Here is a 23202-nt window from a genome sequence, read left to right on the forward strand (position 1 = left end):
CGGATGCATCGTTGCACTGCTAATTGTGTACCTAATTTTGGCATGAGAGTTTGGAAAAGTTCATCTCGGAAAATTGCTCGACAGGTGACTTCCGGGAGAAAGGAGAAAATATAGGAGACAATAGTGTAACAAATCTTTTTTAGTTCATCACTAAACTAATATATAGGAGATATAATATAGATGGCATAAGTGTTAATAGAAATTGATATGTGATATAAGCTAATAGATAATTTAAACATCCATTAAAAGTCCGATTCCATGCAATCTAATAATTCATTGTAGTTGTAATGAGTCAATTTCGGGCTAATAGATGGTTGTAATTGACTGAAGTCACCGAACATTAAAGGGGTAAAAGCCATCCACATACTTTTCTTTCCATTGTCTACGAACATCATGATCTGTTGGAAATTTTCAATTAAGTGTTCTTTTAATAATAAAAAAATCTCTCCGGAGGAACACTCCACGCTATGAAGAGATGATATATCGACCGCTAATCTCCATGCCTTCTCTTGCTTTTCTTTACTCCAAACCTCCATATTGCTTTAATTATGTTGTTTGTTCTGCCCATTACTGTGAAGCGAAATAAATAAATATATATGTGTTATTTAAAAAATTATTAATATATAGGGATCGATCAACAACTAAAATGTTGATCGCAATGAAGTCCAAATCACATCAAAGGTGCCTTCCGATTGAAATGTTGCAACAATTATGTGGATCAATATTCCACAAGCATCGTACATGAAAACGACGTGTGTGGTAGCATTATTGATGTGAGTAGGTGTCATTGCTGATTGGACGTCGTAGAAAACGTGCTCCATATCATCCTTCTTCTTTGGAAGATAAGGATGAATGGATGGCAAATATAGAACGCAAGAAACGCTTCTCTTAGTAGGAATGGCACATTGAATTAAATTAGAGTGCACAGTGGATAAAATTTTACTCGGATTATCACTTATGTTGGATAGATAAATTTACACTTGATTTGAGATATAAGAGTTTCCTACTGGAAGCTCACTCAGCAAGTACGTCTGCCTTTGAATAAATGGCATGATATGTTTTAGATATGTGAATATCGAAACTCTCGTCGGTGGTATATAGTAACTTTATGAGTCTCTTTCTACTCTCCAGAGTTTATCTCTAAGATAATATCATGATACTAATATAATAAAAATTAGAGGGACATATATAAAGGTAGAAGCCCAACTTAACTTTTCTTTTATCCTTCTTATCATGTCCAAAAGACTCTTCCTACAAAGGGTCATTATCTAACTAGAGTATCAAAAGAGAGTCGCAGGGATCCTTTGGTGATCCTCTTTTGTTTTGTAATTCCCTCTTCAGATAATTAGATCTTTTGGATCTTGTTTTGCTCCACAATGTTCTATCGTCCAAATATAATAAAAATTAGAGGGACATGGATAAGAGTAGATAACTTGGTAGGGTTGGGTTGGTTGAATTTGCTGGGGTGAGATAGATAAAGTGAGTTCTTCAGTAGCAACATCATTATTTATAGGAGTTGAATCATCATAGGCTTGTAAGTCAAAAGTGGTAAATTTGTAATGGTAATAATAAGACTTACGATTTGGTTGCACAGTTGATCAAGGAAATGTGTTCATGGAAAATAACATTCGACTTGTGAATATTTATTTAGTCTCTAAATTATAGACTTTATAAGCCTTTTGATTGAAGGGATATCCAATAAAAATGTATTTTTGAGTACGTATATTGTTGGGTTGAATGTTTATAGAAAAACATAAACAATCAAATAGAAGGTCATAAATAAATATATTATCGATTATAAATAACTTTAAATGGTATCTTTCTTGAACGGAGGGATATGGTTAGAAGACTAATAAGTTTAGTTGTTGTTAGCACACTCTCTAAAAGACTTCGTACAGGATTGAACTTACTTTCATTATCTACTAGAATTCATCTTACCTTTCGACCAAATTGGTTTCCAACAAAAATATAAAAAGATTTTAAAAGTGTTTGTGTTTCAGATTTAAAGTGGATGAGATATATCCATGTATTCCTAGAACAATCATCTACAATAGCTAGAAAATAATGATGGGTGATCAAGACGTCTATGCCATAGATCATGTTGTGAAGATATATTATTGACTTTTGTGATGGGTAGCATTGTTGGAGGTGATGTATATGTAGAAAAGAAGTAGAGACCAATTATCTTCTTCATTGCCAAATCTTGTAAGAGGCAAAAATCAGAAGGAAAAAAAAGTGATTAAGCAATTCAATAATTTAGTTATCATGCTGATTGATAATAGATTAACATAAAATGAAGACACGCAAACAATATCTAAAAGAATAATTTCATGTTTTTCTTCCATCAGGTAGTCCAATAATAGAATGTGAAAAGATATTTGTTTTATGTAATAGACGAGGAGATAACGCAATATGATCATCTGTAGCACCATATGAGATAAGAGATAAAAAGAAATAGACTAACCTGTAACATTTGCCTATGGAAAAGTGTTACCATTGCTTAAGAAGGCCAAAAGTTGATATTATTCATGCGTAAAAATTGGAGTATATGACTGCAAGTTATTGACAGATGCCTTTATTCTATTTCCTGATTTCTCATTTTTCTTGTAAACTTTATATTCAAGAGGGAAGCCATGTAAATTATAGCATTTGTCGGCAGTCTGATTGTTCCCATTACAATGGCCACAATAAAACTTTCCTTTCATATTATTTGATGAGTTGATAACAGGATTGCTTTTTCGCGCACTTGCCATCATGACCTCTTTAAAAACAATCAATTCTAATTGTTTTTCTTCTGAATTATTGAATATAATTTTTCAGCAATAGAAAATGATTGCATAAGGAGAATTTTGTAAGCATAAAATCTGTGATATATTATATATAATGTAAAAAAAAATGTCATAAGTGAAATCAAAGAACATTAGATCATATTTACGATATGTATCTTTTGATGCCATCATCTGCAAAGATACCGTCCCTCGACTTCGAATATCACAGTGACGTCGATCTATAAGAATCATAATCTCTCAACTGCGTCCTCTATGACATACGTCATAGAATCCCTAAAGGTCATGTCTATTTATAAACGAGAGTAAACGATTTAGGATAAGTTATTATGAGAGTTCCTCCCATCAAAGACATCCCCTAAATAATCTTACTATAATATAGATTTTTTTTCTATTGACCTGTTATCAAAATCGAATTAATTATATTATATATCTTATCCAATTATAAATGATCACACAATCTCACAAATTTAACCATAAATAGTAGAATATGACTCATTTAAACCCATGAGAAATTGCAGTACCTTACTCCTTTGCTCATGTTCATCAACTTTCTTGATTGCACCACATGTTATGTGAAAAGTTCATCCTATAACACCTTTAATTTGGTGAAATATACAGCGATAGGCGTTGAACCATGTAGTAGTGAATTTAGAATATTCTAGGAGTATTATTTTGTGAAAATCTTTCTTTCAGATCAGTTAAAACTTCAATCATGTAGTAGTGAATTTAGAATGTTCTATGAGTATTATTTTGTGAAAATCTTTCTTTCAGATCAGTTAAAACTTCAATAGCAGAATCGACATATATGTAACTATTAGCAAGATCAGATTCCACAGAGTTGAGGATCCATGATAATACTATATTATTGCATTCTTTTCACATGGAAAAATTTGTGTCGGTTGATGACGATGTCTTGATCGATCCATCAACGAAACCAATCTTGTTTTTAGCTCTAAGAACTATGCTCATCGAACGACTCCAAGTGCCACAGTTATCACCATTCGATGGCTTACTAACCAAGACAATCCCTGGATGATCCGAGTGGTGAAGAAGAAAGGCGACCAAAAGATCCACAAAAGATGAATATATCATGCTATAGATATCTTCCTAAGATGCACACCTTTCGTGTCTGCTATGATCATTGCGACTTCCACCTCCACAAGTGTTAATGCAACACTTGTGGCTTCATCACATACCGTGCCTCAATAAGAATGACTTCAAATAGGTAGAAAAGTGGGCTCTTTGGAGATCGTCTTTGTGGCATAGCGATAATACAAAAGTAGTAGTGGACGCTAAACTATTTTGGTGGCTTTGATACCATATAAAAATATATACTTGGGAGAAATATAAAATTTCATTGAACCCACTTTACGATCCCAAAGTTTATCTCCTCGAAGATAATACCATGATATCAATATAATAGAAATTAGAGGGACATAGATAATGTTAGAAGCCTAACTTTCTTTTTTTTAATCTTTATTATGTACAAAGGGGCATTATCTGACTTAGGTATTAGAAGAGAGTCGCATGGATCTCTTGGTGATGCTCTTTTGTTTTACGGTTCTCTCCGGATGAGTAGATCGATATGTTACGTTTCATAATATTCTATCATCTTATGATAATTATTGTGATTCTTTATATTGTGGCATAAAAACTGACATAGTTTGATTCGGTCCTGATCGTACGAGAGCATCCGTCGTCGAGTTCCTATATAATAGGTCGATACTGAAAAGAAGAATTTTCATCTCGACCCCTCCGAAAGTTAAGTCAGTTTTTTTAGAATAATGATCCATGTCCCCGGTGTATGCCTATGGGTAGCATTTTATACCTCTCGTTAAAGGTTGTTAATGACCATCGATATTCCAGGTGATCGATTCGTCCGCTTTGGATGGCATGGGCCGACTATTCTAGTTCCATGCAACGTGAAGCTGTCATGCTTGATTTTGAGTGGCGCTTCATATGGTCCCGAGTGGTGCGATTATTGTTGTTTCTGAGCCTATTGTATAGCTTCGAGATGCAATCAATTGTGTTGCTTTTAGATGAGTGTGTTATATCGATTCAACGACACCACGTTGGTTTTGAGGTGGCTATCAATTGTTGTCGGGAAAATATCAAAACATCTCCTACCAACAATGATATAAGTTGTGGCTACAAATGAATCTAGTCAGCCCTTTCCATTTTTTCCTCAATCTAGACAAATTGTCATTATATATTAGATAAAACCACTCACTTGCTGTATAAGCCCTAATTTTTTAAAAGCAGAAGTTGCTTAGTACAGAATATTTAAAGCAAAAAAAAAAATCATGGCTTGATATTTGATATTGTAGCTATTTTTAAGGAAGAAACTCATTAATCTATTCTGTTAGATTATGTGGTACAATAACTTATGATAAAATAAATTAAAATTTTAATTAAATTCGCAGCACATTGTTCACGTTGCCATACCAACGATTTCAACTATGGGATTCAATAATTCACTTGGGACGTAGGGATAATCCTTGACCACGTAAAAATAATTAAAAATATTTCCATCTGCATCACGCGGATGCATTCGTATTATATTGTGGGGGACAATAATCAATGCACCAAATCTGGTACTGCAACTTTTTATCTTGTTATCGTCGTTCCAGGTTAAGTGTAAAATCGAGAGTGAGAGAGTAGACACACTTGAGTTCTTGAATTCCGAATCCATTATTTCTTCTTGTCAACAAATATGTCCCACCGTACCCACCATATATTAAAGGCTCGAGCATGGTGGCTCTATAAATAGGACAAGAGGAGGGCAGAGCGAAAACGCACTACCTCATACTTGCACAGGTACGTTGTGATAGAAAGCTCAGTGGTAAGCGATGGCTGGAGGAGGCAAAAGAGGTGAAGCGTCGTCTCTTCTACTTGTGACGCTGCTCGTGACGTTGTTGGCCTTCTTCTACTTGCACACCGACTGCTCAGCGGCCCGTGTCACACCCCGTCCGCAATCCCTCGCCAGAGGTAGGTAGATAAATATGTATGCGAACGTTGTATATGATTGGGCTGGTGATCGAGGCATCGTTAATTCCGTCTTCATGCTGCAGCGGCACTGAGTGCGTTGGGAGCAAGGGCAGATGGGCCGTGCTGCACATGCATCTGTCCTCTCATTTACCCACCTACTTGGTGCATTTGCGGCGGCGCATGGCAAGGCTCCTGCCCTTCCGCCTGCACCAACTGCGAGTGTGTCCTCAACGAGTGCACTTGCCTCGATCACGTGGACTACAAGGCCTGCGAGGCCGACTCCTGTCGCTGGCTTGATGGCGTCCCCAAACTAGAGCCGTCGCAGCAGTGGGCGATCGAAGAAACCGGTGGGAAATTAGGGATGATGGTGTGATCCGATCGTGTTTGTGTTCGCCTGTCATCTTCTCTTTATCCGTCCTCTCTATCTATCCGTCCATGTCGTGTGGGTGTTGCTTTGCTTCAGTAATAAAATGCTTCTGCTTTTATGGTGACAGATGCATCCACGTACGACAACGACGTGAAATAATGAATATTTTGTATGCCAAAACTATTATTTCAAAACATTAGCACTAAATTATACGACTGCTATATTTAGATTAATTAATAATATTATTGATAAGATTATCAAAGATACAAAGACGAATAGCACTCATGCAATTCGCCTCAACGTCTCCCAATCTTTATCATTCTTCCTTTTTTTTTTTTTATTTACTTGTTCTTGCTAGTAATTAGATATTACTGAGTAAAAAGATCCTCTATTTTGTGAAACTATTTTCTCCGTTAAATTTACGAAAAAAATCGATCACATCTTTATTGAATATCTAATCATTGAAATTTTTGGGCTTTGATATCACTTTGTTGGAGAGAAAGAGAAAAATTCTAAAATCAAAAGAATACCCAAAGATTAATAGGCTAAAAGGTATATCAAAAAGATTAATATGATTTGATAAATTCTCCACATGAGATTAAATATAATACAGTTAAGTCATCCCTCAAGTATGACCATCCTTACTCACATTTGACATAAACCTAGAGAACTCTTTCAACCCTCAATGGAAATCCTAGAAATCACCTTTAAGAGCACCCAAATTGTCATGCCTCTCCCTCTCTCCAAAACCCTCGGACACATTATATATTCATAGGAACAAACCCAAATTTAATTAGGATTCTATCAATTAATTTAAAAATAATTAAGACTTGTAAAAATATTCATCAACCCTAATAAATTGAACATCTCTACATACTAAAATCGTTGAGGGTTTTTTTTAATTATTCGAGTCTGAATCAATTAACAAAAAATTATAAGTTATGAAATCATCCCTAACCATATAGTCCATCTTTAACAATGTGATATCAATCACATATCATTAATAACTTTATCTTACACACTGACACTATTAAGTATCATTCCCAAGTATCATGCACATAGTAAACATAGTAGCATGCTCTTAGCCTGGGACAGTAATATATTTCTGATATACTGCATTATTAGGATAAATGCTAGTCAAACCTATTTTATGCCAAAAATAAAAATTACGATATCTAGTGTGACTTAGACATAAAATCATTTTTCAAGCACATAAAAAATAAAGAAATATGATATAAGAATCGATAGATGATTTTTGTCGTCCAAATACCACAATACCAGCAACTCGACACCTACTCAGATGCTTTGTCAGCTCTACTCAAATGCTTTGTCACCCTAACAAGTGCGTTCTTAACCCACGATGATAACCATAATGTACACTCGAAATAATTAACCATTAAATGTTGGTCGTTACCCAATTTATCTACTAATGATACTTTTACGAAGGAAGGTCACTCTTTTTTAGTTCAAATAATATTTTTTCTTTCATCATATAACTTAAGCGTCGGAGAGATCTTTATTAGGTACATCCACTTATCTAATTATATAGATTTCCAATGGAAATTGGCTTCATACTAGATTGATTCGAGAATGAATGTTGACACATCGGACACAGAATCAGAAAAATATAGATATTACGAGAATATCAATTAGTTTAACTGACAAGAATATTAAGTTATTGGTATGCAGATTTTATTATCAAATAAACATATAATTAAAGAAAGATTGAAGAGACCGATGTGCGTCGGATTTTGTTATCGGCAATAGCATCATTTACTGACCCACCTCAGTCTTATTGTGTCGAACAATCCAATCACCCAAGAATCAAGATATATCAACCATATAAACTAAATATAAGTTGATTCTTGTTCTGCTCAGCTTCGGTTTTGCGATAAGAGATGATCGAATGATTGCCACTGCGATCTATAATCTACGTGACACACACAAGTGCTCCTGCTCTGCTCATCCACGCAGCACGTTGTTCACGTTGTCACCTCAACGATTGAAACTATGGGATTCAATAATTCACTTGGGACGTGTAGAGAATCAAGTCCACGTAAAAATAATGAAAAACGTTTCCATCGCGCTGATGCATTGTTAGAACTCTTGCAGATTCTAAACTTGGGGTTGATCTCTTTAGGGGATCGGCCTCCTTGGAACTCTATAGGGGTTCCTCCCTCCAAGTTGCTGCTCAAAGGCTGCAGAAAATATTCATTTATTGCTTAAGAAAAGAGATGGAATACATGGCTATTTATAGGGCTTCTAAACCCTAACTCCTAATAGGACTCCTACTTAAGACTCTTACTTCTAACCAACTCCTAATAGGACTCCTACTCAAGACTCCTATTCCCTTACAACTCCTAATTCTTCTCTAAGAAAAACCTCCTACATGAATGCCCCTCTCAATTAGGACTCTCATAGCTAGAGTCCTAACAGAATGTCCCTCTCAATTAGGACTCTCCTAGCTAGAGTCCTAACAGTTTTACATGAATGTCCCTCTCAATTAGGACTCTCCAAGCTAGAGTCCTAACAGACCCGCCCTCTTCAAAGCAGCCTTGTCCTCGAGGCTAGTGATTCGTGAATTCTGGGAATTTGATCTTCAAGTCGTCATAGTTCTCCCAAGTGGCATCTTCTATTGGTAGGTTCGTCCACTGTATTAGCACTTTATTAGTGGGTCGTCGTCATCGAGTCATGATCCGTCGATCAATAATGACACTTGGCTGGGTCTGGAGTTCTCTTTGGGTAGTCATATTTGGTGGGTGGCTTTGGGCTGTCTCCAAGCACCTATTTAAAACTTCCGTCTGGCTGTTGGTTTGTGGGTGATATGTCATACTCCTTTCTAATTTAGTACCCTGCATATGGAATAACTTTGTCCAAAATCTGCTGTTGAAATTTCAAGTAGAATTTGTCACAAGCACAATGCGTCCCTTATAGCATAATTTTTTTGAGTCCCGATTGTAATGAGCCACGGAGCTTGGTGCTTTTTCTAATTTTTTTTGTATCTTACCGGTCTCCGAATCTTCCTTCCATTCCATCTTAATATCCTCAAGGAAGTCGCTGGTTGGAAGTAAAACGACCGAAAATTCAGCTTGCTCAGGTAGCTGCGAAAGCGCATCTGCAACAATATTCTCTTTCCACCTTTTGTAAGTTATTTCATAATCAAATCCAAGAAGTTTTGTTACCCATTTTTGCTGCTCAGAGGATGATATCTTTTGCTCCAAAAAGTACTTGAGGCTTTTATGGTCGGTTTTAATTTGAAATCGTCAACCAATCAAGTAGGGTCTCCACCACATTGCTGCGCGCACAATGGCGAGCATCTCCTTATCATATGTTGACTTATTTTGATAGGAGGGAGATAATGCCTTGCTAGTGTATGCGAGTGGTCGACCATCTTGCATTGCTCCAATTTTGAAGGGGTCCACCGTCACACCTTCCTCTGATATGATATGCCCAAGATATCCCACCTTTTGTTGAAGAAAGTAAAAATTTCTAATGGCCGTTGTGTGTTCGAAAGGCGGTTTTCGGTATGACTTCTTCGTACACTCGTATTTGATAATACCCGGATCAAAGGTCCATCTTTGTGAAGATTTGTGCTCCCTTTCATATAGCAATTCATCTAGTACTGGAATAGGGTATTTATCCTTGATGGTTATGCCATTGAGAGCTCGGTAATCAATGCATATTCGCCATGTTCCGTCCTTCTTGTGTACAAGTAGCACCGGTGAAGAGTAGAGGTTGCAACTCGGCCGAATAACTCCTGTTTCGAGCATCTCTTTTATAATCCTTTCTATTTCATCCTTCTGGAGATGTAGATACTGATATGGCCAAGTATTTGCTGAAGATTTGCCTGGAAGAATCGTTATACAATGATCATGCCGACGGGTGAGAGGTAGGTTGCACGGTTCGTCAAATATATTTGAAAATTCAGCAAGCAAAGGAAGTAGATTTGGATCTTCAAATTCTATTGGCTCTTCCTTAGTTTGCTGCTCAAGTTGTACCAAAAGGCTGCTGTATGCTTTATGCAAAACATTCTCCATTTGTTGTGTGCAAATCGTTGTTATGTCGCCCCCACGTTTTCCGTGCAATGTCACATGTTTCTCCTTACTGTAAAATTTCATAATTAGTTTCATAAAATCACAGAAAATATCACCTAATGTCGTCAACCATTTAATTCTGAGCATGGCCTCATGATTGTTAAGAGGGAGAAGAAAGAAATCTGCAATTATCTCTTGGTCTTTCAGCAATAGTTTCTCCTGCGGGCGCCTACGATCACAATTCAAAATCCGTCCGTCGATGACCTTAACATCAAACCTGCAGCGATTCTCGATAGGTAATGCTCTATCCGAACAACAAGCTTACTATTTAGGAAGTTAATAGTACTACCCATGTCGATGAGAACAGTGATCGGTTGTTGTTTGAGAAGGCCTCCAACTTTTATCGTTTGCGGGTTTGAGTAGCTGGCTAGTGCGTGTACTGTAACTTCAGTCGGTTGTGGCTCTTCTTCCGCATCTTCTTCTTCATGTTCAAGGCTCTCTTTTGGGTGTTCAATGACCTCTTCTTCTATCGGTTCAATCATAAGAAGTTATCCTTTACTACAGCGATGCTCACGGCTCCACGGCTCGTCACAATGCCAACATAACCCCTTCGCATATCGCTCCCGAAGCTCTTCTCTTGTTAACCTCTTTGGTGTAGGGACTTGGTCAATAGTAGGGGGGGCTGAGGGCTTCAATATTATTGGTTGAGGAGTGACCCTAGTCCTCCGAGCTTCATGGTTCAATTGCTCCTCTTGATGTCGTGCGAAAAAGATGGCTGCCATAAGCGTATATGGTTGTCGCGCTTTAACTTCTCCTTGGATCTCCGGCTTCAAGCCCTCAATGAAGGTCCTCAATAGCTGTTTTTAAGACCAATCATGAGTTTGATTAGATAACCTTTCAAACCTGGTTTGGTACTCCTGAATGGTAGAGGTTTGTCGGATCTTTGCTAGTTGTATGTCAATATTCTCATAATTGGTTCGTTTGAAGCGGATCCGCAGTCCTTCTTTGAATTGTCGCCATGAAAGGACTCCATACGTATGTTCAAACCAGTCAAACCATTGTATAGCATCCCCTTCAAGATGTATAGCTGCAATTTTCACCATAGATACATCCGCGGTTTTGTGGTACCGAAAATATCGCTCCGCGCGCGAGATCCAACCAATCGGGTCTCCTTCTTCCCATCTAGGGAAGTCCACTCTCATGCATGGATAGTTGGGGTAAGTCATATAGCCTCCCCTCCCTTGGAAGTCATCAATTCGGGCTTGGTGTGATTGGGCAAAGCTCTCTCCTTGATATGATTTCTTTGGGCTTAGTGGTCGGCCCAATCTGAGTTCGGTAAAGAGCATCCGAATCTTATCCTCCATTCGCACCTCCAAGGCTTCGAATTTAGCATTGATTGCCTCCTTAGATGCCATAGTATATGCCCCCAAATCTCTCTTTTGTTGTTGGGTTAAAGGCATGTATAAGTTGAGAGAAGTGATGGTTGAAAGGGTTGGTGGATTGGTGGATGTAGGCTGCGGTTTAGGCTTGTTTTGTGGCTGTTTTGGGTGCAGTTTGAGGGTGTGGTTTGGTAGAGTTTTAGGGCTGTGGATGAAAGCTTTGGATCTGTGATAGCTGGTAGCAAAGGTTTGACAGAAATCCGTGGAAGTTGCAGCAAGTTTGTGCTGTCTTGTAAGAGTAGAATTATCGTCGAAGAAACAATTGTTTCTTGACATAATTTCCACCAAAAACTTGAGAGAATTGAGGAGGAAATTGATAGCAAAATCACAGTTTATATGACAGCAAGGATATCTAATTTAATTAAGAAAATTTTGGCAGTATAACAGCAAAGAAATTGGTGCAAGTTGCGATTGCAGAATTCTCATCGAGAAATTTCAACGGGTTACGACGAAAATTTGCAGCAACATAAAATTGTTTTTAGAGATGAATTTTTTAATAGATCAATCTTAGATGGAAGCCAAGATGATATATGAAGTGTATAAGAAATTTTATTCAAAAAATATTGCAAATAGATGGGTTAAGACAACAATATGCAGCTGAAATTTTCTGCAGCATAGATTTTCAAGTGCAGCAGATTGGACATAAAAGATCAGTAGTTTATATTGAGAATTTTTTGATGAAACTAAAGGAAAATCTACTATTAGGAAGTGTCAAAGATGTCATAAAAATTTCGTAGAAATTTGGATAGAAAAAGCACAGTAGCAAAATCAAACAGATGATGCTATGCGGCTTGAATTCTGCAATTCAAGTGCAGCAGATTGGACATAAAAGATCAGTAGTTTATATTGAGAATTTTTTGATAAAACTGAAGGAAAATCTACTATTAGGAAGTGTCAAAGATGTCATAAAAATTTCGTAGAAATTTGGATAGAAAAAGCATAGTAGCAAGATCAAACAGATGGTGCTATGCGGCTGGAATTCTGCAATGTATCTTTCATCGTAGAGATGAAAACTTTGTGACGAAAAGTTTATGCAGCAATATAGGAACAATTTTTTTTTTTGGATTTTCGAATAAGGATAACTAAATTGCAGCAGCAGTAAGGTAGGAAACCAGAACCTGTTGCAATTCACGGGGAGATCAAAGGATGATCCGCGGTGGTGGAGATGATGACGGAATTCGGTGACGATCTTTTAAGCAATTGTGGGAATTGCTTTGAGCGGTTGTGGAGGGTTGATGGATGGCTGTGGAAGGGCAGCGAGACGCCAACAATGCTGCTCTGATACCAGGTGTTAGAACCCTTGCAGATTCTAAACTTGGGGTTGATCTCTTTAGGGGATCGGCCTCCTTGGAACTCTATAGGGGTTCCTCCCTCCAAGTTGCTGCTCAAAGGCTGCAGAAAAGATTCATCTATTGCTTAAGAAAAGAGATGGAATACATGGCTATTTATAGGGCTTCTAAACCCTAACTCCTAATAGGACTCCTACTCAAGACTCCTATTCCCTTACAACTCCTAATTCTTCTCTAAGAAAAACCTCCTACATGAATGCCCCTCTCAATTAGGACTCTCCTAGCTAGAGTCCTAACAGAATGTCCCTCTCAATTAGGACTCTCCTAGCTAGAGTCCTAACAGTTTTACATGAATGTCCCTCTCAATTAGGACTCTCCAAGCTAGAGCCCTAACATGCATTTATATTATATTAAAAATATTTCCACCGATGACACGACACAAAATATGGTGCTGCGACTTTTTATCTTGCTATCGTTGTTCCACGTTAAGATCGAAAGCGAGTAGAGACACTTAGTTCTTCAATGCTGAATCCATTATTTCTTCTCATGAACACATAAGTCCCACGATAAAGAACTTTAAATACATTATCGATTATCAAGAACAATCAAATACACGTAGATAGTCATAAATACATTATCGATTATAAAGAACTTTAAATGGTGTCTTTCTTGAACGGAGGGATATAGTTAGAAGACTAATAAGTTAAGTTGTTGTTAGCACACTCTCTAAAACACTTCCTACAGGATTGAACTTACTTTCATTATCTACTAGAATTCATCTTACCTTTCGACCAAATTGGTTTTCAACAAAAATATAAAAAGATTTTAAAAGTGTTTGTGTTTCAGATTTAAAGTGGATGAGATATATCTATGTATTCCTAGAACAATCATCTAAATGGTCAGAAAATAATGAGCATTTGAATGAAAAGAAACTCGAAAAGCCTCTCAAATATCAAATAGAAATTGAACTTAAGTCCAAAACAAAGTCTAGTTTATTTAGCCAAAGCAGAAGTATCATAAATCATATTATAGTAAATCAAAAATTCAAAAATCGATTTTACAAGTTATCTCATTGGTTATATGGATGGGTGATCAAGACGTCTATGCCATAGATCATGTTGTGAAGATATATTATTGACTTTTGTGATGGGTAGCATTATTGTTGGAGGTGATGTGTATGTAGAAAAGTATAGACCAATTATCTTCTTCATTGCCAAATCTTGTAAGAGGCAAAAATCAGAAAAAAAGAAGAAGAAGTGATTGAGCAATTCAACAATTTAGTTATCATGCTGATTGATAATAGGTTAACATAAAATGAAGACACGCAAACAATATCTAAAAGAATAATTTCATGATTAAGTTTGGTGGAACCAATAGAAGCTATTTGTGTTTTTCTTCCATCAGGTAGTCCAATAACATAATGTGAAAAGATATTTGTTTTATTGAAAAGGCAATATGATCATCTGTAGCACCACTATAAGATGTGAGATAAAAAGAAATAGAATAACCTGTAACATTTGCCTATGGCAAAGTGTTACCATTGCTTAAGAAGGCCAAAAGTTGATATTATTCATGCGTAAAAATTGGAGTATATGACCGCAAGTTATTGACAGATGCCTTTATTCTATTTCCTGATTTCTCATTTTTCTTGTAAACTTTATATTCAAGAGGGAAGCCATGTAAATTATAGCATTTGTCAGCGGTCTGATTGTTCCCATTACAATGGCCACAATAAAACTTTCCTTTCGTATTATTTGATGAGTTGATAACAGGATTGCTTTTTCGGGCACTAGCCATCATGACCTCTTTAAAAACAATCAATTCTAATTGTTTTTCTTCTGAATTATTGAATATAATTTTTCAGCAATAGAAGATGATTGCATAAGGAGACTTTTGTAATGTGATATATTATATATAATGTGAAAAAAATTTTATGTCATGATTGAAATCAAATAATATTAGATCATATTTACGATGTGTATCTTTTGATACCATATGAAAAATATGTCTGTGTGGTCTACAAATATATTGTCCCCTGACTTCGAATATCACAGTGACGTCGATCTATAAGAAATCATTATCTCTCAACTGCGTCCTCTATGCCATTCGAATATCACGGTTTATAATAAGTTTATGAGAGTTCCTCCCATCAAAGACATCCCATAAATAATCTTACTATAATATAGATTTTTTTTCTATTGACCTATCATCAAAATTGAATTAATTATATTATATATCGATCACATAATCTAACAAATTTAACCATAAATAGTAGAATATGACTCATTTAAACCCATGAGAAATTGCATTACCTTACTCCTTTGCTCATGTTCATCAACTTTCTTGATTGCACCACATGTTATGTGAAAAGTTCATCCCATAACCCCTTTAATTTGGTGAAATATACAGCGATAGGTGTTGAACCATGTAGTAGTGAATTTAGAATATTCTAGGAGTGTTATTTTGTGAAAATCTTTTTTTTCAGATCAGTTAAAACTTCAATAGCAGAATCGACATATATGTCACCATTAGCAAGATCAGATTCCACAGAGTTGAGGATCCATGATAATACCATATTATTGCATCTTCTTCACATGGAAAAATTTTTGCCTGTCGATGACTATCTCTTGAACGATCCATCAACGAAACCTATCTTGTTTTTAGCTCGAAGAACTGTGATCATTGAACGACTCCAAATGTCATAGTTATTACCATTCGATGGCTTACTAACCAAGACAATCCCTGGATGATCTGAGTGTTGAAGAAGGGGTCCAAAAGATTAACAAAGATGAATATATCATGCTATAAATATCATATCAAGATGCACACCTTTCATGTCCGCTATGAAAATTGCGACTTCCACCTCCACAAGTGTTGCATCAACACTTGTGGCTTCATCACATACCACGCCTCAATAAAATTGACTTCAAATAGGTAGATAAGCTAGCGCTTTGAAGATCGTCTTTGTGGCGTAGCGATAATACACAAGTCGTAGTGAAAGGTAAACTATTTTGGTGGCTTTGATACTATATAAAAAAGAAGATACTTGGGAGAAATATAATATTTCATTGAACCCACTTTACGATCCTAAAGTCTATCTCCTCGAAGATAATACCATGATATCAATATAATAGAAATTAGAGGGATATAGATAATGTTAGAAGCCTTACCTTTTTTCTTTAATCCTTATTATGTACAAAGGCTCATTATCTGACTTGGTTATTAGAAGAGAGTCGCATGGATCCCTTGGTGACGCTCTTTTGTTTTACAGTTTTCTCTTCGGATGGGTAGATCGATTGTGCATGAGATCCTTGGTACGCTTCATAATATTCTATCGTCTTGATAATTATTGTGGTTTTTTATATTGTGGCCTAAAAACTAATACAGTTTGATTCGGTCCTGATCGTGTGAGAGCATCCGACGTCGAGTTCTTATACAACACATCGATACTGGGAAGAGAAATTTTTAGCTCGATCCCTTCGAAAGTTAAGTTAGTTTTTTGAGAATAATGATTCATGTCTCCGGTGTATGCCTAGGAGTGGCATTTTATACCTCTCGTTAAAGGTTGTTAATGACCATCGATATTTCAGGCGATCAGTTCATCCACTCTGGATGGCATGGGTCGACTATTCTAATTCCATGAAACATGAAATTGTCATGCTTGATTTTAAGTGCTGCTTTATATGATCCCGAACGATACGATTATTGTTGTTTCGGAGTGACACAATTAAATTAAGACTGCTTAGTCAATTATGATATGTTTCTATAAACATATACTGAGTCATAGGATTTTGGTGAGAAAGACAAGATATTTTTTGTGCTCCTAAACATGATATTTAGGGTTTCTATGGAGGGTTGTAAGTGTTTTCATGTTTATATTTTGTGAGGTGAAAAAGGAAAGTCTCTTTTGAGTGGAGATAACTCAAGACCCTTGTAATTATTCTCATATCTTAAAGAATTTAATTTTTATATTGATGTAATTTAATTAACCATATTAATTTTATGTTGATCATTTTATATTTTTAAGCAAAAAAATTTACATAAAACTCATAATTAATCATGATACTACAATTGGGTTACCATTAATCCTGCAACTTCAAGCTTACTTTGACTCTAACAACAACTTTTGGGAAAATATAATTATCAAATCAAACTTGATCGTCCAATCATTGTTTGTTCATGCTATTATCGTATGCTATGATTTTTGTTGGTATCGTTAGATAACAATAAAATTCCATTAGGTTAAATGGACACAATTATTTAATTGATTCGTTTCTAAAAGAAATCAATCCATCGATTGATTCGACTGCCAAAAGATTGTTCTTAGAGTCGTTGTCTCGCCTTTTCTTGGAAAAAGATTGGATCTTGCACCTTTTTCTTGATCTTCCTTACTTTTCGGAATCGACATATTGGGTTTTTTATTTTGCTTCACCTTTTTTTTCTTGAAAGGATCGAATCTTGAATTTTGTTTTCTTGAATTTAGTACTCACTCAGATCATCTAAGGATAATCTTGTTTAGTAAGTTATTGAATAGTGATAACTATACTACTTGAGATCGTTCAATGAGCATAGCTCTTAGAGTAAAAAATAATACAGGTTTCATCGATGGATCGATGAAGAGACCGTCATCAATAGACAAAATTTTCTCATATGGAAAAGACATAATGATCTGGAATTATCCTTGATCTTCAACTTGGTAGAATCCGATCTATATATATATATATTCCTCGTTGTAGCTATCTCCTACATCTTAGCCGTCGTCGTCGCAGCCACGACCATCACCGTTGCAGCCGTAGCCGTCGTAGTCGCAGCCATCACCGTCGTAGTTGTAGCCGTCGCAATCGTAGCTGTTGCCGTCGCAATCGCAGTCACAATCGCAACCGTAGCCATCGCCGTCGCAGCCGCAGCAACAACAACAACAGCGATCTGCTCTTGCCCTACTCACGAAACCTTTCGCTCGTAAACTATTTGTGGAGCACCATCTTGTGGGGGCATGATAGAATATAAAATTTCCTCAAACTATATGAGAAAATCTCTCTATTTTGTCGAGGGACTAACTTCAACCCATCCAACCCCAACAAGTTCTACTCTTATCTATGTCCCTCCCGTTTCTATTATATTTGGACGGTAGAATATTATGGAGCATAACAAGATCCAAATGCTTCATGCACAATCGATCTAATCATCGAAAGAGGAAACTACAAAGCGAAAGAGGATCACCGAGATCCATGTGACTCTCTTATGATACCCAAGTCATATAATGCTCCTTTTTAGGAACAGAGCCTATTGGACATAAAACGATGGATATTATCTTCATCCTTTATCTGAGTCCCTCTAATTTCTATTATATTGATATCATGATATTATCTTCATAGAGATAAACTTACTACACAGGAGAGTTCTTAATGAAAAGAAAGCATCTATTGGCTTCATAAAATTTTCCAACAGATCATGTTCGTGGACAATGAAAAGAAAGCATGTGAATGGCTTTTACCCCATTAATGTTAGTGACTTCAGTCAATTACAACCATCTATTGGCCCAAAATTGACTCACATATCAATGTGAGTCAATTAATGTTAGCTTATATCACACATATCAATTTCTATTAACACTTACACCATCTATATTATATCTCCTATATATTAGGTTAGTGATGAACTAAAAAGGATTTGTTATACTATTATTGTCTCCTATATTTTCTCCTTTCTCCCGGAAGTCACCTGTCGAGCAATTTTCCGAGAAGAACTTTTCCAAACTCTCATGTCGAAATTAGGTACACATTGAGCAGTGCAACGATGCATCCGTCACGATAAAAGCAGAAGCGTTTTATTACTGAATCAAAGCAACAACACACGACATAGATGGATGGATAGATAGGACGGATAAAGAGAAGACGACAGGCGAACACAAACACATTCGGATCACACCATCGTCGCTAATTTCCCACCGGTTTCTTCGATCGCCCACTGCTGCGACGGCTCTAGTTTGGGGACGCCATCAAGCCAGCCACAGGAGTCGGCCTCGCAGGCCTTGGGGTCCACATGGTCAATGCAAGTGCACTCGTTGAGGACACACTGGCAGTTGGTGCAGGCGGAAGGGCAGGAGCCTTGCCATACGCCGGCGCAAGCGCACCAAGTAAGTGGGTAAATGAGAGGACAGATGCATCTGCAACACGGCCCATCTGCCCTTGCCTCCAACGCACTCAGTACCGCTGCAGCGTGAAGACGGGATTAACGGTGCCCCGATCACCAGCCCAAACATATACACGTTCGCATACATATTTATCTACCTACCTCTGGCGAGGAGTGCGGACGGGGTGTGACACGGGCTGCCGAGGAGTCGGTGGCGAAGAAGGCCAACAACGTCACGAGCAGCGTCACAAGTAGAAGAGACGATGCTTCACCTCGTTTGCCTCCTCCAGCCATTGCTTACCGCTGAGCTTTCTATCACAACGCACCTGTGCAAGTATTGTTAAAATAAAGAGATAAATGAGTTGTAGAAGAAGAAGTTGAATGTTATTGACATATCCTCCGTCTTTATATACAGGTTAGAAGGAGAAGTTTCCTCAACGGGTTAGAGGATTTCCCTCAACAGAGTAGAGAGATTTCCTCAACAGTTAGGGAAATCTCATCTACTTATCATGCCCCCGCAAGATGGTGCTCCTATCAAGGAGGCCAATCTTGGACTGATGTAATGCAAACAGCTTACGAGCTATAGGCTTCGTAAGTGAGTCGGCCAATTGATCAGCTGTATGAACATGAGAAACACGGAGTTGACGGCGGACAACTTGATCACGTACAAAGTGGAAGTCAATAGCAATATGTTTCATGCGGGAGTGGAATACCGGATTAGCGCATAGATAGGTAGCTCCAATATTATCACAATATATTGTAGGAGTGGAATCGATGTTGAGTTCCTGGAGAAGATTCGTGATCCAATTGAGTTCTGCAGTGGTAGCGGCAATGGCACGGTATTCAGCTTCAGTTGTAGACCGGGCGACTGTCTTTTGCTTCTTAGAACTCCAACTGATTGGATGAGCACCAAGGAAGATAATATACCCCGATGTGGATGTTCTATCATCAAGGTTGCCCGCCCAATCAGCATCGGCAAATGCATGAAGACGAAGTGGAGAGTGTTTACGAAAAAAGAGTCCATGATTTAGAGTCCCTTTAAGATATCGTAGAAGTCTCTTAACCGCAGACCAGTGTAGAGTAGATGGTCGCTGCATAAACTGTGATAATTTGTTCACAGCAAATGAGATGTCTGGACGCGTGAGAGCTAAGTATTGTAAAGAGCCAACAACTTGGCGGTATTGAGTGGGTTCCGTAGCAGGACTTCCATCTGATAATTTGAGAGAACCGCTAGTAGAGATGGGGGTTGTAACTGCATTTGCATCCTGCATGTTTGTCTTTAATAACAATTCTTGAATGTACTTGCGTTGTGATAAAAGGAGACCGGAAGATGTGAAGGTAGCTTCGACGCCCAAAAAGTAGCTCAAGGGTCCGAGATCCTTAAGCGAGAATCGAGCTGCCAGCTGTTTGACGAACGCTTGGATGCTGGCGGGATTGTTGCCTGTGACAATAATATCATCCACATATACCAGAATATACACTGTGTTTCTATGATGATGTCGCAGAAACAACGAAGTGTCAGATTTGGAGTTAAGAAAGCCGACAGAAGTCAAAAATGAGCTAAGTTGAGTGTACCAAGCTCTCGGAGCCTGACGAAGTCCATAAATGGCTTTTCGAAGTTTGCAAACATGCTGTGGATACTGAGGATGAGTAAAACCGGGGGGTTGTTGCATAAAAACATCTTCAGATAGAGATCCCTGTAGAAAGGCATTATTAACATCCAATTGTCGTAATTGCCAGCCTTTAGTGGTAGCCAGACTCAAGATAAGCCGGATTGTAGTGGGTTTAACAACAGGACTAAACGTCTCAGTGAAATCAACTCCAGGTCGTTGATGGAACCCTTTGGCGACCAGGCGTGCCTTATATCGAGCAACTGAGCCATCTGGGTTCCGCTTAATTCTAAAGACCCACTTACACCCGATGATGTTTTGTGAAGGATGAAAAGGAATTAGATCCCATGTTGAATTATGGAGGAGGGCATTATATTCCTCGCTCATGGCAATACGCCAATGCAGAGATTTTTGGGCTTGAGTGAAGGTGGTGGGTTCAATGTTGGGGGATGAGGAATTCATGACAGCTTGTAGGTTAAGTACTTGACGAGGTTTAAAAATACCATGCTTAGAGCGAGTGGTCATAGGATGATTGGAGATGACAGGATTAGGAGGTAATGTTGGGTGAGGATCAGTGGCACAAGCCGGGTCAAGTGGAGACACGTCAGGGGCACTTGGGCGAGAAGGAGGTAAAGAGGATGGTTGTGTTTCGGAACATATTGCCCCATCAATTGGAGAAGAGTGGAGTGGAGTAGGAACAGAGGAAACGGGCAAGTGTTGAACTGGAGTGATATAGTGCGGATCAGGAGGGGAGGAAGTAGACGAAGACATGGGAGGCTCGTCCGATTGATCCGAAGGTATACTCCAGTGAGATAGTGAAGTGGTCCGTATGGCAGGATATGGAAGGGTTTGGAAAGGAAAGTTAGACTCAACAAAGATAACGTGACGTGATACAAAGATTTTGTGAGTATGGAGATTATAGCAGCGGAAAGCATTATGGTCAAGTGAGTAACCAATAAAGACGCAAGGAGAAGATCGGGATGTTAACTTATGAGAGGCATAGGGACGTAACCAAGGATAACATAAACAACCGAACACGCGGAGTTTACGAAGGTTAGGGGGTTTGTGGAACAGTGTGTCAAAGGGGGACTGGTGTTGTAGAACTGGTGTAGGCATCCGATTAATTAGGTAGACAGCAGTTTGAAAGGCTGCTGTCCAGAAAGTTGAAGGCATGGAAGCCTGATGTAAAAGTGTGAGTCCAGTTTCTACTATATGCCGATGTTTGCGTTCGGCAGAACCAACTAGTTGAGGAGTATGTGGAGGAGACTTGAGGTGTTGAATGCCACAAGCTGAGAGATGAGACGCCAGGGCTTGATATTCACCGCCACCATCAGAGTAGACTGTTTTAATGGTAGACTGAAAATAGTTTTCGACCAACTTCTGGAAAGTGGAAAAAACGCGAGAAACATCAGATTTATGAGAAAGAGGATATATCCATGTGTACTTGGAGAAGTGATCTACAAAAATAACATAAAATCGAAACTTATCAAAAGATAAGATTGGAGCAGGACCCCAAACATCAGTATATATAATTTCAAAAGGTTTAGAGGAGGAAATTGAAGATGAACCAAAAGGCTGCCGATGACTCTTATTACTAAGACAAGCATCACAATGCATCATAGAATTAGGGGACTTAAAAAAAGGAAGAGAGTGACAAGATAATAATTTCTGCTGAATAAAGGGTGAGGGATGGCCAAGCCGACGATGCCACACATCAACTGGAGCCGCAATAGAAGAATGAACAGTGGGCTGGGTCATTCGAGAGGCTGACGGCCATTCATAAATGTTGTCTTTATTCGGGCCTTGGACCAATGATGCCCCCGTGCTCAAATCCTTAACAAGAAATGAATCAGGAAAGAATTCAATGGAAGTATTGTTATGTTTGCAAAATTGAGAAACAGAAATGAGGTTGCGTGTAATATGAGGGGCGCATAAAACATCATCGAGAGTAAATGTATGAGAGTCAGAATTAAGCGTTGTGGAACCAGTATGAGTTATAGAAAGTCCTTTACCATCACCGATGATGATATCTTCATTGCCGCCATAGGGATTGTGAAGAGACAAATTCTGAAGATCAGCGGTGATGTGATGAGAGGCACCAGAGTCGACAATCCAATTGGACTGGCTAGGTGTCGGAGTAGTTAGGAGATTTGCCTGTGGCCAGTGTGACGGAGTAGGGAGGCGGAGACGAGACCGGCAAACTTTAGCGGAATGGCCGACTTTGTCACACAGTTGGCAAACGACCCGTCTCTGATGGCTCGGTAGGGCAGGACGCCAAGACGGATGATGGCTGGAGTCGCCACTTTGCGAGAAGGGATGACTAGGAGGATAGGAGGGGTGTTGCATGGAACTCACAGAATCAAGAGGCGTAGTAGCCAAACCTTGGGTGATGTTCGGTGAGTACCGAGCGTTCTTCCGTTTAGACTTGTGACTGACTTGAGCTGTGACAGTTGATCCAGGCAGTTTGTCCGCACGCTTCAAAGACATCTCGTAGTCAGTCAACTTATCATAGAGATCTTCAAAAGAGATTGGCGAGTCGCGTGCCCGAATTGCA

At 38.2% G+C, this 23202-nt stretch overlaps 2 long non-coding RNA genes across 2 annotated transcripts; one reads left to right on the forward strand and one right to left on the reverse strand.

Annotated features, from left to right (window-relative positions):
- Window positions 1-5577: 5577 nt before the first annotated feature.
- Window positions 5578-6270, forward strand: LOC135611682 (uncharacterized). Its single transcript, XR_010486627.1, has 2 exons — window positions 5578-5777; window positions 5861-6270. It is a non-coding gene; the product is annotated as an uncharacterized LOC135611682 (long non-coding RNA).
- Window positions 6271-18731: 12461 nt separating this feature from the next.
- Window positions 18732-19370, reverse strand: LOC135612298 (uncharacterized). The gene is made up of 2 exons (XR_010486917.1): window positions 19201-19370; window positions 18732-19118 (listed from the first exon to the last, which is right to left on the reverse strand). It is a non-coding gene; the product is annotated as an uncharacterized LOC135612298 (long non-coding RNA).
- Window positions 19371-23202: the final 3832 nt, after the last annotated feature.

This window comes from Musa acuminata, chromosome BXJ2-5 (genome assembly GCF_036884655.1).
Source record: "Musa acuminata AAA Group cultivar baxijiao chromosome BXJ2-5, Cavendish_Baxijiao_AAA, whole genome shotgun sequence".
NCBI lineage: Eukaryota > Viridiplantae > Streptophyta > Magnoliopsida > Zingiberales > Musaceae > Musa > Musa acuminata.